This window comes from Microtus ochrogaster, unplaced genomic scaffold (genome assembly GCF_000317375.1).
Source record: "Microtus ochrogaster isolate Prairie Vole_2 unplaced genomic scaffold, MicOch1.0 UNK3, whole genome shotgun sequence".
Lineage (NCBI taxonomy): Eukaryota > Metazoa > Chordata > Mammalia > Rodentia > Cricetidae > Microtus > Microtus ochrogaster.
In genome coordinates, this window is record NW_004949101.1 from 9819326 (window position 1) to 9831316 (window position 11991).

Genomic DNA, 11991 nt, shown 5'->3' on the forward strand with positions numbered 1-11991 from the left:
ATCACGCGAAGCCTGTGGAAGGTCACCCCAGGGTACCCTAAAATGCAGAAGGAAGACATACTGAAGGAGGTCATAGTAAATCACTTTACCTTCTGCATTCTTCCCAGCCACAAACAGGGGGTATCTGGGCATTTGGTAAACAGCCTGGGTGAATGAAGATTAGCACAACTCTATATTCCTTAGCGATCATCAAAGTAGTATTTCATGGGGAAATGTGAGAGAAGGCACAGTAAAAATGGTTCATTTAATAAATCCAACACTTGAGTATACAACTTTCTAACGCCTGCACAAGGCACTTCTGATGAACCTGAAAGAGAATGGTCACCTTGAGTGAAGCATCTTGAAACTTGTGCAAGTCAAACCTGTAGGCTTTGCAAGTCATTGTTACTGGAGAGTGAGCAAGGTGTGCTTATCAAGACTCTGGGAGACAATTTCTCAAAAGAAATAAACCTGGCATTTCAAGAGAAAACTGACAATATTTATTGCTGATGGTAAAATTCAAGCCTCTGGGTAAAAATCAAATTTTGGAAACTATGATTCTGACACCAAGAATCTGAAAACTTCTCAGCACTTAGCGCTGCTACAACGAAAGCAGCTGTAGTATTATATGATCTCTTGAAACTACAGAATGAAAAGTGCCAGCATCTGAAAGATTTACATAAGTCAGTGAATCGCTGTTTTCTAACCACAATGCAGATTAAAAAAGGGATGTCTATCAACGAAACCACATACTGATAAAAGACCCACACAAAGGACAAGAAGATCTAATAGCGTAGCATGACAGAGGTACAGAAGTTTACCAACACTTTTTGGAACTCTACATGGCAATTTAAAAAAATAAATAAAAACCAACAACGACCCTTTCACATAGTCAGGTATATCCTGCCCGGTGAGGATATGCCAGAGCCACTTGCTCAGGACTAAGGTAAGCTGTGGGGCGATTTTCATGATACGTGATACTTCAGGGATACATGAATGGATCCCACAGAAACACTTACTGAATGGTAAGTAGTAAATTAACTGGAACTTCGGTTCAAATAAAGGAGATATAAACATTAATTATTATCCATGGATGTCATCTGGAGAGAATGGGGGGATGCCTTGACTGTACACTCTTCTCTCCATCGCTGGCTACATTCAGAACAGTCCACTTTCCAAAAGACACTCTCCAGCTTCAGGCACACAAAGGGCTTATGGCCCTAAGCTACCAGAGTGGGTGAGTGAAAGAGGCGGCCCTGTGCACACATCCCTGTCTACAGAGACAGGACAGGAATGGGGAAGGGCCCTGTATGAGATGCGGCCAGCTGCCAGCAGCTCCCTGAAATCTGAACCCTCCTCCTTAAAAGGTGCTTCTAGGAGCCTGATTAGCATTTCTAATGCCGAGTAACATTTGGGGAGAGTTGTCCACTATATTCCCAGCTAAGAACTTAACGGATTTCTAGGCCATTTGGGCATGTAGATCATCCCAAGTCACATTAAACATATTTTGACTTTAAACTGCTTATATTTTACACTAACAAACATGAAAAATAGGTAGTGGTTGGCATCAGAAGTTTTTCTTTATGCGGAGATTTAAAATATAATAGCATCCAAGGGCTAAAGTTAGTCCTCCACTAATGAGTGGGAACATGACTTATAAAAACTAAAAAAAAAAAAACACATGAAGTGGCAATTCCAAACAAACAAAATAATAAAAAAAAGTAGATTAAAAAAATAGTAATACCAAAAATTTGCACAGGGCTGGAAAGAGTGCTCAGTAGCAGAGTGCTTGCATAACAAGCAGGAGACCCCATGTTCAACCTCTTCCCAGTACAAAAATAAACAAACAAAGAAATAAATAAATAAATACAACCTTTCACAAGAGCAGCAATTACCTGCAAGACACCCTGAACAAAGTGTAGACCTGGCACAAGGAGTATTCTCCAACTGGACTACCATTAATGAACCTACAGGAAACATGATTCATATCACAAAGATCTTTCCTTTCAGTTTTGGTCAATAGTGCTGATGATTCAGAATTCAATATAAAATGAGCTGTAACCTGTTAAGTTTTCTTAATAAGAAAATGTAGATCAAGCCAGTTTCAACGAATAGGCAAAGTCATCAGAACAATGCTGTTCCAGCATACTGTTTCTGTGCATAAAAATCACGGCTAAAATATTCACGCTATCTAATTGAATATGCAGATTACTCTTTCCCATAAAATCCACAGGGGAAAAAAAATAAGCCTTAATACATATAAGAAATTAAATACACATTGAGAAAAAAATAAGGAATAGAAAAATTCTTTAACTTTGCATTTACATAACAGCTACTGGGCTCATGTATGTTTCAAGGGCATCACATCATGATTTAAAATCTGGATGACATTTCATTTAGTGTGTGTGTGTGTGTGTGTGTGTGTGTGTGTGTGTGTGTGGTTTCACAGTACGAATGTGAAGGTCAGAGGACACTCTCTTGTCATATAAAAAGGAAGGAGAGAGTTTTTAAGACATTCTTGTATTTGAAGAACCCAGATTGAGGCTACAATCTAAGCAAACTAACATAGTGGCTACAGTGATGAAAGCAAGGAGGACAGCAACACCTTCCTCTCCGGGAAACTGGATGAGGGGTGTGCATCCTATTACAGGCAGAGGGAAAGCACAGCACATAGACTTAGCATGGGAATGTGCTTACTGTATTCAAGGGTCAGCAAAGAAGGATGAACAGCTGGAGTGGAGAGTATGAGGGGAGAAATGGGAGAATGGGTCAGAATTACTGGGAACTGAAATGTGGGAGCAATGTCAATCACAAAGAATCTGGCTTACGTGACACACAGGGCTCTGGAGATTTTTAAGCCTGGTTGACTGAAATTTGCAAAAGATCACTTTGGGGTGGAGGATGTGCATCAGTGGCAGAGCAGTTTCTTAGCACGTGCAAAGCCCTGGGTACAACCTTCAGCACTAAAGAGGAAAGGTAGAGGAGGTAAGGACAGGAGAGGGCAGAAGAAATCATTCTGGGAGTTATGTTGATAAAAAAAACAAGCCAACGAAAGAGGACTAGGTTTAACCTTGGAAGGCCACGGCAACAGTACCAGAAGAGCCCTCTACATGTGTGTGACAGCTGTGTAGCTTGGTCTGTTCATAAGGCTCCTAGCAGTGAGATCCACTGGCACTTAGCTGGCTTCTGGGAAACTGTCACCCTTGCTGAATTACCTCGCCCAGTTCTGATGCAGGGGAAGGAGGCTGGTCCTACCTCAACCTGATGTGCCATGCTATGTTCATGCCCATGGGAGGTGGAAGGGGCAGGAGGAGAGGAGGGAGGCAAAACTGTGGTCAGTATATAAAATAAATAAAAAAGTGCTAGTTAAATAAAATTAAATTTAAAAAAAAAAGAGTTGACAGGAAAGAGAAAAAGATGCTGACAAGAGAGGTGAGAAAAGGAGCTACATTCTGGTCTTGGCTGAAGGCACAACATACTCTTGAAGACATAGCAGTAGATACACCAGACTAGAGCAGGAAACAAAACTCAACATAACATTAATGGTTTTAGAATGAACAGACCCAGAAAGGAAGTGGGATGCAGACAGATCAGGTTTACAGAGAAAGATGTTTCAAGATTGGACTCGCTAAGACTGTCTTATTTAAGGCAATCAAGAAAAAAAAAAAAAGTATGTGGGGCTGTCTGAGCAGGTAACAGCACACATTTGGAAATTGCAGAGGTGCACTGTAATGTATTAAAGTATTGCGAGTATTTGCATTGAGGTTGGTAGGAAGTGAGCCTTGACTCATTCCAAATAACAGGTTAGTAAAAAACTAGCATACATTAAAATATCTGAATGAGAAAACCAAAAGACCAAAGGTATAAGAGGAAATGAAGATGTGGAGAATCAACAAGAGTCAAATGCGGAAGTGACTCAAGAAGAGATAGCCAATTATTTCAAAAGCTGTCCATAGACAAGGTGAGAATTTAGTAACCCAGAATACTTTCTAGCAAATAGCCCCCAATGACTGACTCATATCCCACATCAAAGAAAACATGATTGTGATTGAATATGTTATATATCAGTATTCTGGTGAATATAACTTTCTAAAGAATTATCCCCCAGAGACAAACTTGATTCAAACTGTTAAGTGAGACTCAAATCAGTTGGCTACTTTAAGAAAGGCCAATGACAAGTGATAGATGCTAATGGCCATTTGCTAACATTCAAATATCATCCTCTAAAATATTTGAAGGGATAAATTTTCCTTGACCTGACATGGGACCATGACAAACCAAAATTGTACTCCTCTTTTGTCTACTAAAATAAAGTACAAGTTCATACAGTAAGACTGTTATTGACAATGCTCCAGAAGCGTTTTACATGATTGCGAATGCTAACTTCAGTGCAACTTGCCATAAAGTCAAAATATAAAATGCAGTTACTACAAGGAAGTAAATATAGGTGTCATTATCTGCAAATGCTTGTGTACGTGGGAAACCAAAGGCAGAATGCTGCATTGCTCTAAAGAGTAAGAGGCAGTCATAAAACAAATACACAAAAGCACCATCCCTCAGACTGGCAAGTTAATTTGATAAACAAAGAACAAAAGCAACAAAAACATAAATCCCTAGGAAGAACCCCAGCAGAAGTCAGGGCCTTGCTCAAGAAAGTGAGCTGCTGAGCCAGGCGGGAGGTCTGAAGAACATTTCCTCTCTCCCTACAGGAACACTGACCACCCTTCACGACAGTATTTGGAAAGACAGCAGCTTGCCAAATGCGCAGTGTCTTCTAGTTCTAAAGATGAATGTTCAAAGACTTTAATATCCAATCACAGCCTTTCCACATATTCCACTGAAATACCAGTAGAGAGATCTTTCTACAAGGCACAGAGATTTACAGACCTAAAATGGCTGCACCAGAGACCAAAAGGAAATCAACACAGGAGGAGGCACATGGGGATGGGCAACCATCTTAGCCAACCTGAGAGGGCCCAGCAGTGAGGAACATCAAAAAGCGCTGGGATTCACAAAGAAGACAAGGCTGAGAAGAAACTCTGAACCCCCAGATGCCCTCTGCATCTTTCTCACTGTCTGACTCTGACAGTCCCAGAACCCCACAAGACTGAAGCAATGCTCTTAGACAAGTAAATTAAAAATGTAAGCTTAGGTAACTGCACAAAGAGGATGAGGAAAGCCAGGCAAATTCCTCCATGAATCCTGGGCCCGCCTTCAGGGGAGAACAGGGAAAGACCACTCCCGGCAGTCCAAGGAGAAAACCCCAACAGCAGACTCAGAGAATCCACTGGGCAAACCCAACAGTACACACTGGTTACTGCTAGGCCAACAGTACACACTGGTTACTGCTAGGTCTCTGGGCCAAGTCTCACTCAGTGCTGTGGCATCTCCTCTCACTTCTCGCCCTGCCCCCACTCCAAACCTCTCCAGCCCAGGGACTAGGCTTCCCTTCCCCCCACCTCTGAGCCCTGTGTCACCTTGGCCATTTTGCCCACAGGGGGTTCCCACGTGCTTTCCTGGCCCTCCCTCCCTCCTTCCCTCCCTTCCAGACGTCTCAGTTGGTGTTCTCCCTCGGTTGGACAATAAACCTTCTCCTCAGCCACACCTGGGAGCAGGCACGTCCTCATCGTCATCCAGTTACCACGTGGGAGACAGACAAGAGGACTGGCATAGGAGGCCACTTATATTACAAGTTCGGTAGACATTTAAAACTTTGTGCAGATTAATTTAAATCTAGCACCTTTATCTGAAAGAACAAATAGAAGGATTTCATGAATCATGTGATTTGACCTACCATATTTCTACGTATTCTAAATCAAAGACTTTGGCATTAACATTTGGGATTGGTGTGTAGATGAGGAAAGGCTAATATTCAAACCTTCAACGTTTTTGAAGATTTATGTCACCCCTGGACATGTGAAACATGACTGTTTATAAAAAAAAAAACCATTAAGGGCAACAAAGATGGAAACATAAAATTGTGATAATAATGTGTTGTACGTTATAATAAGTAGTAAAACGGGTTAAATATATTTTACTGGAAGTATTTTGTTATCAGGAAAACACCGTAACATAAATGACCGTGAATAATGAAGTGATCCCTTCTGAGAGGAGCCCACATTTACACTTCCAAATAGGACTTTGAGCATCTCTCCTTGTAAACCCTGCTCTTAACAGCTACATGCAATTTTTAATAAATCCCAACTCTGCTTCAAAATACCCAAAACCAAAACAAAAATAATTTTAAAACTCTATATTTGAAACAATCTCACAATATTTTTTAAATAAGACATGTCTATAACTCGCTTTTAAAAAAAAATCACCATTTAAAAGCAGGAATGGAACTAGCGTCGACAACTCCCAAAGCAATAAATTACTAATTTCAATGTTAAAACTAAGTGAGTTTTTTCAGAAACCCTGGGAGGATTAAACACTGGAGTGCTGGAGCACTTGACCACAAAGTAGGTAAGGAAGGAACAGGTCAGCACAAAAACAAGCTAACAATTTTCAGGAACCATAAAAGAGTTCACCTACTTCTAGAGCTGTAAATCTAGCCGAAGGAAATCACAGACGCTAAGACTTGTACACAGGGCATTGACCTGGGCTGGGCCTGTTTCTTGGGACTGCACTGAGTCCATATCCTCTGCCATTCTGCTGCCCTCCTTCTATCTGGTTCATTCCTTATCCCAAGAAAGGAGATTTAAACATTAAGTAATTAAGGCCACCTAGCAAGGACAATCTAGGCTTTGCAACCTGAGAACCTAATAGCATATTCTCAAAGTTGAAAGTGGAATTTAGTATTTAAAAAACAAACTAAAACTCAAAATAAATAAAACTCAAGCAAATGGGCATATCCATTATAAAAATTTTATTTTCAAATAAGAGGAGACATTTGAGATATTAAAACTAAATAAAAAGTTTTATTTAAAAGTGCTTAAGCCAGGAATGATGGCACATGCCTATAATCCCAGTACTCAGGAAGCTGAGGCAGGAGGATGCTTGGAATACACAATGTGTTCCAGGTAAGCCTGGGCTACGTAGTGAGGCCATTTCCACAGACAAACATTCACAAGTCAACCTTGTCTCAGCAGGACAGCTAACTGGAAGGGAAAGCAATTAACAGCCGACGCCTGCCAGGGAAATGTGACTACGATCTTACTTTCCTTATATTTGTTGCAGTATCTCCAAAAGTCGGAAATAAAGGTAAGTGCTGTTTGCTTTAAGATGCTTAAAAAGCCCTGGAAGCAACAGAAATTCTCAGCTACGGTTGCAACTAACTTTCCAAAAGCATCTATCAATGACAGCACATGAACACCTGTGCTCAAGGATCTTTTACTGGACTACTGGAATAGGGTAGCAGTTCTTCAGTGTGTGGTGGGAAAAAATGCGATGGTTTAAAAAAAAAAAAAATCCTACTTCAGCACCATGAGGTTTCCAGGTCCAGATTACAGTCCCATCACCATTCCCTCTCACAGTTGAGTGGCCAATTTGCAGAATTTGGTTGATGGCAAGTTAACAGAAAGTGAATTAGCACACAGAAACAGAAGAGAGGATGCCCAAGACATGTTCAGAATCAACACAACCCCAGTGACACACAGGGGTCCACTACACTCATTACATACAAAGAAGCTCGAAAGATTTCAAGACACCAAGTCTGAAATGCACACGCTACGTATTTCTGTCCTGCTGTTATCACAAGTGGTTTTTCATTGGCTCTGAATGCTGGAGAAGGAAGGAGTTCCGTGCCTCTCCCTCTGTCACTTTGAAAGGATAACATTACACAAGTGCTTTGAGATTTTGAAGCTCCTCTGGGGAAACACCTAGGAATCAAACAACTTCAAACGCTGACAGCGCCATTTTTTTCTCACAAAATGTTGACTTCTATTTCTTTCTTTTTTTTTTCTCATTTCCTTTTTGCTTTGCATGGCTGTGGGATATTTCAGGTTTATAAACTGCTGAACATAAAAATGTCTTAGTGTTTTAAAAAAACACCGTCCACAATTCTCAAGTTTGTGTGTGTGGAAGGAAGGATGTCAGGAACATGGAGCTTTGCTAAACAAATCAAAGTGTGGACAGATGAGATGAGTATTTGGGAAATGCATAAGGACCGGTGGACTCAGGGAGGAAAACGTAGCCCTGAGAAGTATCCTTCCATGATAATCTGTAATTATCCCAGAAAGGAAGCCTAGAAGAGAAATCCTCCTCCTTTCCCTCACTGAGGACTATGAATCAAAAACTTCAGAGGAATCCTTTTTAGACCCAATGGTAAGAAGTCCCGCCCACTTCCCCTGGAGGACCCATTGCTATGGGAACCGACGGTAACCCTTTAGAGTCAACACCAGAAGCCTAAGGGATAATCTCCCAGAGACTGACTTACATTAAACATCGGGCCCAACGTCGGGTTGGGAGGAACGATTAAAATGAGATAACCACGCGGCTATAACAAGGGACCGAACGGGGGCACTAGTAGTTCCAACAGGAATTCTAAACACCACAGTCAAATATTCTAGCTCAAGTTTGACCATTAGGGAAACTTTTCTCCCTTGCTGGTGGGAAACAAAACACAGTTGTGCGTTCCGGACAGGGAAGAATAAACTAGAGTTTTCAGCCCAGCAATTACAAACCGAATGCTACTACTTTGTAAAACTAGTCTTGACTTTCTCTTATTCAACGAGTGTCTCTGAACTCTACTATTCTCAGAATTGCAAGCGGATTTTTTTTTTTTACAAATCAATGCCTTGTGTATGAACTAGTCCACGCTGCAATGGGAGCACGGTTAGTTTTAAAACTTGCCAGCCAATCTGCCGCACAGACAAGTTTGGGAACTATCCTAGGGCAGGATTTAGAGGTGGCGGGAGTATTTCAAAAAGAAAAAGCCTAATTATATCCATTGGCCTTCTTTAAAAATATAAAAAGAACTAGCTAGCCTTCTGCACCAGCACATGGGACAATAGACAGCTTGACACACAGACTAGGCAGCACTTCCTAACAATACTTTCTTTGAGATAAAGGCAGTAAGAATCTTTTCTTCCCAAGACAGCAAACAATCAAGCCAGCAAACTTCAACATCTATGTTAGAGCGAATGGGCCCTGCAAAGCACTCGGAAATTGGGAGGACCTACAGCACCAGCAACAGGACCCCTCCAGGACGCACCTGCGGGAACCAGGGCGAAAGGCAAGGCGCGGGTCCCCGGGACCCGTCGGCCACGCCCCAATAAGTTTCTTGGGGGAAGTTTGCTCGGGGCCCTCGGGGCTCTCGGTCGGCTCAGATCGGACTCGGCCCTGCACTGTGCAGGTGGCCGCCACCCTGTCCCGGACCTCCGCCCCCACAGAGATCGTTTGGCCCACGGCGTCTGCTCGGTCGCCGCCCGGCTCGCCCCGCCCTCGGTGGAGTCGCCTCGGCCGCCCCGGTCTTGGCCATTGGCCCTGCACCCCACCCATAGCCCCGGGAGCTCGCACCCCGCGCCCGCCGCCGCCCGCGCCCCCAGCTCGGCCACTCCCGCCTCCGGGCGCGAGCCCCAGCCTGGGCCCACGCCGCGCACGCGCGCAGCCGCCGCCACTCGCCCGCACTCACCGTCCGCCGTCTGCCTGGCTTCGGACGCTACCGCCACGCGCAGCTTCCACCAGGTGCCCGCTCCGCAGGCCCGGCCCGGGCACTCAAGGATCCGGAGCCCGGCGGGCTAGGCGGGCACCCGCACGCAGGGCACGCTCCCCGGGACCGTGAACGCACGCCCAGGCGCCAGGAGGGGCCGGGAGGCGCTCCCGGAGGCTGCCCTGGATACGGGGCATGCGCAGAGCCCTCCCTTTCCCAAGGCCCATGAGGAGTGGGCGGGGATTCTGGACGGCCGGGTTTGAAGACTGAAGAGCAACTCCAGGACTAGGTTACTCTTCGTGAGACCCCCAGAAACTGCGGTTTCCTTCTCTAGTTCATTCATTGCATCAGATAGTGAATATTTATTGAGCACCTATGTTGAAGACTACCGAGCAGTCTTTCGGAGGAGTAGACATTGTGCCTTTGATTTTGGAACTCCCTTTTGAGGGATGAGAGGAATGCATAAATAAGGGATCATTCTGCATTGGAAAGTGCAAACATTAATTACCCTCTTCCGTGACAGAGGGAAGGAGAATGGCTAGAGTGTTAAGGAAAGCTTAGTTGAGAAATGGAGAAACAGGCAGAGCTGAAGGCAGAAAGAACACAAACTAGCCTGTTGGGGAAGATAACCACAAGGGCATGGCTTTGGAGGATTCTGAGCTCCTGCATGCTACCCTAACTGATGTTTAGAGGAGAGCTGAAAATGTAGTTGAAACTCATCTGGAAATAATCCTTAATGCTTTCCCCAAGATTGCAACTCCATTTAGTGAGTAAATGGGAGGAAGAAGAATCCTGGGTTGGCCTTTTGAGGTACCAAATCAAAAGTAGATAGGATAGAGTTCTTTACATGCAAGATCACATCTTTTGGAAAACAGGGATGGAGATGATGGTCAAACCCTAATAAACTAACAAAACTGTGTTGTAAAATCACATTTTGTCTTAGTTAGGGTTTATTGCTGTGAAGATACATCATGACTGTGGCAGCTCTTATAAAGGAAAGCATTTAACTGAGCGTGGTCACGAATAATTTCAGTCCATTATTATGGTAGGGAGCATGGTGTCCTGAAGACAGACATGATGCTGGAGAAGGAGCTGCTATATGTTGGTATGCAGGCAAGAGGAAGTAGACTGAGACACAGGATGTAACTTGAGCATATATGAGACCTCAAAGCCTGCTTTCATAGTAGCACACTTCTTCCAACAAGATCACTCCAACAAGGCCACACCTCCTGATATTGCCACTCCTTTTGCGAACCGTTTTCTTTCAAACTAACACATATATGTTATAATGAATGTAACCTTGAAACAGCCAAGCCCATATTTGTTCCTTGGCCCTTGTTTCCTTGATTTCTCATGTCTGTAAAACTTACCCTCTCTGTTTAACTCATAGGATCAACTTTCTGTTTCATAGACTGGGTACGTCTTGGTCCATGGACCACTAACAAGAGCCAATAGAATCTTGTACATTCACTTGAAGTTTTGTACTTTGACTTATATATGTCATTTTTATTTATATATAAAATATTCGTCGTATTGGTTCTGTTTCTTGGGACAACTCTGGGTAATACATCTTGTAACTTTATGAAGAATATAATGTAACTTTTCAATTGAAAAACCAAACATAATCTTTAACTTGCTACCTCTTAAAAATATCCAATTCAAGTATGAAAAAAAATTTCAGTACATAATAGGAACTGGATAAAGGGCAAATACTATCACCTGTGAGTGAACACCAGAAGCAACATAAAAGAGGGAAGGGTGATATTTGCACTGTGAAAGCACTTTTCTCAGTCTACTGGGTAATAATGTAAAAACCTGATTTATGGAGTAAAAGGAAAAAATTGATGTCTGTTGCTACAACATAGAAAATGTGACAAGTGTATATATTTTAATTGTTTATAAATGAATGCCCTAAATAGAAACTAATTAGGAATTGATACTAGGTATATGCTAAAACACCAAACTTACAAAGGCAGGTATACAAGACCACTTCTGCACATTTTATTCCCATTTCTTTTCTGGTTCTGTTCATTGTTTGCTGCCAGGATGGGAGAAATCTAGGAGCTTATTTCTGACAAAATTCCAAACCTCCCAAAGTGGCTGCATGCTGCAGCATTCAGTCTGTATTAGCGTTTTATATTGCTTTCTTTCTGGAGAGTCCAATAGTTAAGGGGAGTATGCAAAAGTGGTTAAAATATTCCATTTATTCTACAACTATCACAATATGTTATTCTAGGCAATGCCTCTATCTTGAGGGAATTTATTAAATCGTCCAAGAAATAGATTCCTGACTATAATTTAGAGGAATGTGACAGACACCTTAAGAGGAAATGAATGATTTGGCCAATTATACTTCATCAGATAGTTAATGCCAGAGGCTTTCTTTCCTCATGGTGATCTCATCATGGTTCCTAACTTGC

The 11991-nt window shown here is 42.6% G+C and overlaps 1 protein-coding gene across 1 annotated transcript in view; it reads right to left on the reverse strand.

Annotated features, from left to right (window-relative positions):
• Btbd3 (BTB domain containing 3) overlaps positions 1–9677 on the reverse strand; it is a 30795-nt gene extending 21118 nt beyond the window's left edge. The window contains exon 1 of the mRNA XM_005365537.3: positions 9554–9677. The gene's annotated coding sequence lies outside the window, so the exon portion shown is untranslated. The remainder of the gene's footprint in view (positions 1–9553) is intronic.
• Positions 9678–11991: the final 2314 nt, after the last annotated feature.